Below are 6000 nucleotides of genomic sequence, written 5' to 3' on the forward strand. Positions count from 1 at the left end.
GAAGGACAATGGTTCATAAGACTCAGAATATGGGGAATGTACTGCAATCCCATCATGTGGAGAAAATGGCATTCTTTGATAAGACTGAATTTTGAACATTTTCACGGTTAAGATGAATGTCACTTGTTCTGTGTGTAGCTGCACGACTTAAAGAAATACTTTTAACGACTGATGTGTTCTTTACAAAGTTTATCTCGTGTATCATGACATGCAGATAAACAATTGATCGCTGTATTAGAGATATTGAAACAAAATTTTGCAAGATGGGTAACATGATTATGGGGAGCAAGAAAATGAATTATACCTAAAAAGGGCTTATAGAGGTATATGCCCCTTGGACATATAACTCCTCAATTTTGAGTTGTTACTCATCACTCGACAATATGTGTATTAATAATTAATAAACATACTTCTCTCTCACTCAGACTGGCACTGACTTTAGATCCTTGAGTAACAACTCCACATGACGTAACAGATGAATGACATATCACTATTTCATATTAATAAATGTTACTGCTCACTCATAAAATTGAGTTTATACTACCAATTTTTGAGTCACCTCGTAGGTAGACTCAAAGTGGATGAGTGAAGTTAAAAAATCATAATGGTGATGTAGCCTATATCATTGTTGTATAACCCTGGCAGAGAAACTTGTAAACTTGGTTATAAAGATTTGTACAAATTTAAGAAGGAAAACGTACAGTGGCTAGCGCAGCATTTATTGCAAGATTCAAATGGGAAAACAGGAAGAGCTCTCGAAAATGAAAATGAGAATTTTCTTATGATATGTTGGTGATCCAAGTTTTCAAATGGGCGTTCCAAAAGCTATGGGTGTTTCCCAAGGTCTGTGTCACTTTTCATTTCATTTACTGTATTCCATAGGTCTTATGTTAGCATTAAAGCTTTAAGATATGAAACAATTTTTTGATGAAATGAAGTGAAGCCGAGGATTAGCCATAGATTACCTGGTATTTGCCTCATGGTTGGGAAAATCTCGGGAAAACCCCAACCAGGTGGGAATCTAACCCAAGTGCGAGTGCAGCTCCTGATCAGCAGGCTAGCAAGTCTGCCAACTAAGTTACATCGGTGGCTCTACAAAGTTATAGAATGCATAGCAAGATGTTTCATCAGTTGATTTATACAAAAATATGCAATACATAGACAGCAGATTAATTCAATTTACAAGCATAAATCCTGTCACATGAAATAAATAATAATAAATAAACAATTCATCAGTTGTGTAGAAGATATGTGTATGTAGAAATTTGGTTAATTCTGTTCTCAACTTTTTCTTATGGCTTTTCAAAGCTTTAAGATAATTAGGCAGTGCATTGAAGACTGTAACGCATTAAAAGTGAACTCTTTTATAACAGCTTAGACTAACAGAAGATAGCTGGAGATCTGATTTGTGTCTTGCATTAAAATTATAAATGTTTTGAATAGTATTAAATATACCTTGGTTTTTAATTTAAAACATTATCAGGGAAAGGATATACTCGCAATGTACAGTAAAGACTTCCAAATTTTGGAAAATCTTTTTACATGATGTCCTTCTATGTACCTATACCAGGTATCCTTGTAGTTTTCTTTTATAAAGCAAATTCTAACTTCTGGGAAGTTGCAGATGCCTTGAAATTAAAAGCATTTAATTGGATTCAATTTCCAACAACTGTACAAGAGCTACAGGATGTAAAAGGGGGGGGGGGGTGGACACATCAAAGAAGTTTTGCACGAGTTCAAAGATGTATTACAGGACCCTAGAGACAACACATTAGAATACACTAGACAGGTTAAGCACTGAATCCACGTAGATGTCCATTCCATCAGAAAGAACCCCTACCGCTTACTGCACAGATATAAAGAGTTTGTAAAAGGCATGCTCGACAACATGCTAGAAGGAAATGATCAGATAAGGTTTTGCACAGATTTTCGAAATATAAAATCATGAAAATTTTTATCCACTTTTAAACATTGTCGTAATTTTTTTAAAGTTTGGTCAGTGCTTTATTACCGATGTACTTTAGTAAGATTTGCTTGTTCAATGGATTTTGGTAAGTGGAGATTAATGAAAAAGATAAGGGAAAAAAGCAGCTTTTTGTTCTCCATGGAAACGAATGAACGAACGAACCTATGTATATAACCATATGGCATTTGATTTGGTCAGAGCACCAAGCACTTTTCAAAAGCTAATGAATGGATTATTAGCCGGTCTAAAATACGTATTTTGTTTTGTTTATTTGGGAAAAGTTGCAATAAAGAGCATTTGAAATGTTAAAGTAAGCTTTATGTAGCACATCTGTTTTGAAGTTTTGAAGCAATAGGAGCAGTCCTATCGCAGATAATAGGAAGTTAGGAACATACAATTGCCTACGCATACAGAGTGTTAAATATGCTTAGCGAAATTACTCTACCACAGGAAAAATAATTATTGACTTTAGTATGAGTAACAAAGCATTTATAATGTTATAATGTCACGAATTTGTAGCCATAGCAGATCACGTAGCATTATGTTCGTTAATGAGTCTAAAAGAGCAGAGTTCAAAACTCCTCACATAGACTCTAGGATGTTATGCATAGACATTTCGCTAGCCTGCGCTACGAGCATGCTAAACTAGCCCCGGTTATCGAGTGATTACTTGTACAGGATTCATATCATATCATATCATATCATGTTGCTAACACTGGTTTATGAATACGAAAAACGTTAGTTCGCTGATCATTCACCAGAATCCCGCACTAAGAATTCTATGAATAAGTTATGGCCAAGACTTTCAGAATTTAAATTCCAAATCCAACATAAACCCAGTAAGAAACATTAAATGCAGATGCATTATTTCGAATGCATAGTGTATCCACAGGCCTAAATTCCAAGGAACATTAAACCGACAGTAATGATACAAACTTAAAACAACACTATAAAAATTATTCAAAAATATTACACAAAGTAATTCAAAAAGCTAAAGAATTACACTATAATACAACAATACAAAACTCTGATAATAAAATCAAAACAACTTGGAACATAATTAAAAAAGAAAGTGAACGATCAAAAAGTAAAGTAACAAACTATACCCTTATATCTAACAATACAAAAACGTTAGACCCAAATGAAATTGCAAACATATTTAACAAATATTTTCTTACAATAACTGATAACCTCAACATCCCCCAAAGATAATGTTACTAACAGTTTAGATTCTTTAACACAATATTTTCCGACAAAATTCCCAAATATTCAAATATTTCCAACAAGCAAACAAGAAATAATTACAATTATTAAAAATCTAAAGTCAAAAACTCCTCAGGGTATGATGAAATAACAAGTAAAATACTAAAAGCGAGTTCACATATTATAGCTGGGCCATTAAGTTATTTATGTAACTAAGTTATTCAATGTTCAATGGTATATTTCCCGAGAGATTAAAATATTCAGTGGTTATTCCTATCTTCAGAAAGGGAGAAACAACGTCTCCAGAAAATTACAGACCCATATCACTTCTACCAGTCTTCTCCAAAATCTTTGAAAAAGTAATGTATGAAAGATTATAACATCATCTAGAAAGATACAACATTTTAGTCCCAGAACAATTTGGATTTAGGAAAAATAAAGGCACAGAAAATGCAACATTTAATTTAACTGACAAAATTCTGGAGGCAGTTAATAAAAAATTACAAGTTGGAGGGATTTTCTGTGATTTATCCAAAGCATTTGACTGCATAAATCATAAAATGCTGCTAGATAAATTAGATTATTATGGAATTAAAGGTGTTGCACACCAATGGTTTCACTCATATCTCATAGATAGGAAACAGAAAGTTGAAATCAATACAACTATGAAATCTGCAACGACATGGAGAACTATTAATAATGGAATTCCTCAAGGATCAATATTAGGTCCCCTACTTTTTCTAGTGTCTATAAATGATCTTGCCCCCCTAATAAAAGATGTAGGTCATCCCATATTATTTGCAGATGACACAAGTAGGTATAGTAATTACAGCCAATAACTCCAACACATTCCAATCTTCAACAGAGGAAATTCTCTTCAAAATATGTGACTGGTTCTCAGTCAATAAATTAGTATTAAATTGTAACAAAACTAATATAATTAAATTTAAATCATGTCCAAATTCAACGTCGCAAATTTCTAGCGCAATAATTAATAATAGATCCCTATTAGAAACAACAACAACCAAATTTCTTGGCTTAAAAATCGATAATGTGTTAAATTGGAAAAATCATGTTAAAGAAATTACCCCCAAACTAAATTCAGCTTGTTTTGCTATTAGATCTATGCAAAAGAATGTAAATATCAATACCTTAAAAACAATATACTTTGCATACTTCCACTCAGGAATGAGTTTTGGAATAATATTCTGGAGAAATTCCACAGATAGTAACAATATATTTCTATTACAAAAAAGAGTAATTAGAATAATAGTAGGTGCGAAATCTAGGGAATCTTGTACGACTATTTAAAAAAAACTACAAATAATGCCCATGGCTTGTCAGTATATCTTTTCATTAATAATCTTCCTCGTATGTAATCGTGAAAACTTTGTAACTAATTCAACAGTTCATAGCATAAATACACGTCAAAAAAAATGACTTTCATACTCCATCGGCAAGTCTATCGTGCTATCAAAAAGGAGTGCGTTATATGGCAGTAAAAATTTTTAATAGCCTTCCTATCGATATAAAAAATGAAACTCAAAACATAAAATTATTTAGGGCCAAATTAAAGAAGTACCTAATTTCTCACGCCTTCTATTCTGTAGGTGAATACATGACATTCAATAACACTTCATGAAATTGATACTAAAACTATGTGTTATACTAGAAGAAAATATTGTAAATCTCGTCTGTATATATTTCATCTAGACTGTGACTATAAATTAAGGTTTTATAATAGTATTAAGTTTTTTGACTTGTTCCATATTCTAGCTGTAAGCATGTATGAATACCATGGAATGTTAATAAATACAATACAATACAATATCGGTATTTATTTCTCTCAAGAGTGTGGTTCTATCCTGAAATGTGTCAATATTGCTCAGTTTATTATAGAAGGACGTAATCACCTGCTATGGACAAATCCAATCCTTATACTCACTGAAGACAAACATTTCAACTTGCAACCCAATTCCCAAAATGTTAAAAGATAACCTCAATTATCACAACAAATATTTCGGCGTTTTTCAACATGCAATACTGACGAAATAAGATAATGTAGCCTACTGTATATACTCAATGAATTCTGTATGAAGAGTTACTATGCTAAAATTTATTTGAATATTTTATACCATTGTAACACAAATTGGAATCTTGAAATCTCATCAACGTCAACATTTCTGCAGTATGACACACGGTTCATGACCGTACAATGTTTTATGAGGTGAGGGTTAAAATGTCAATAACCACGAAAATATTTAGGTTCTATAACATTAAAATGCATGAAATAAGTACTTACATTCTTATAAAACGTCACCTGGACTTTCAACAGCTCTAATTTTCACAATACAATTGCTAAAATATACTGAAGAATAAAATATTTCTCGTATGTTTCTCACACGCGCTATACCACAACGAACCGGAAATTAAAACTTGCCGATCTGTGTAGCCATTTTGTCATGGGTATTAGTGTCATGCTCGGTGTTGACGGTCAGGTTCAGCCATGTTTATGTTATTATGAATGGTTCTGACGCATGAGACTTTCAATGTTCTTACCATGTATTATTTTTTAGTCTATTATTAAAAAGACAAAGCCATCCGCGTAGCTTAGACGATACGCATGTTTGCCTGCTGATCCAGAGGTACGTTCGAATGTGCATTCGATTACCGCTTGGGGTGATGTATTTTTTTTCCAACTGTAAGTCGAATGTGAGGTAAACTCATGACGAATCCTCGGTGTTATCACAGTCTTGTATATAGTCACGAAGCTAGAGTTGTTGAGGGTACTAAGAACAATAGACAGTGCCGGTACTATTTCGCATTGTCTA

General features: G+C 32.9%; 1 protein-coding gene across 3 annotated transcripts in view; it reads right to left on the bottom strand.

Annotated features, from left to right (window-relative positions):
* The window catches only part of ATPCL (ATP-citrate synthase), a 161551-nt gene extending 155938 nt beyond the window's left edge, over nt 1-5613 (bottom strand). For 2 of the 3 annotated variants that reach the window (XM_069847886.1, XM_069847881.1), the window contains exon 1: nt 5472-5613. The gene's annotated coding sequence lies outside the window, so the exon portion shown is untranslated. The remainder of the gene's footprint in view (nt 1-5471) is intronic. The other variant, XM_069847885.1, reaches the window with a different exon arrangement.
* Between the last annotated feature and the right edge of the window lie 387 nt (nt 5614-6000).

This window comes from Periplaneta americana, chromosome 15, assembly GCF_040183065.1.
Source record: "Periplaneta americana isolate PAMFEO1 chromosome 15, P.americana_PAMFEO1_priV1, whole genome shotgun sequence".
Taxonomy (NCBI): domain Eukaryota; kingdom Metazoa; phylum Arthropoda; class Insecta; order Blattodea; family Blattidae; genus Periplaneta; species Periplaneta americana.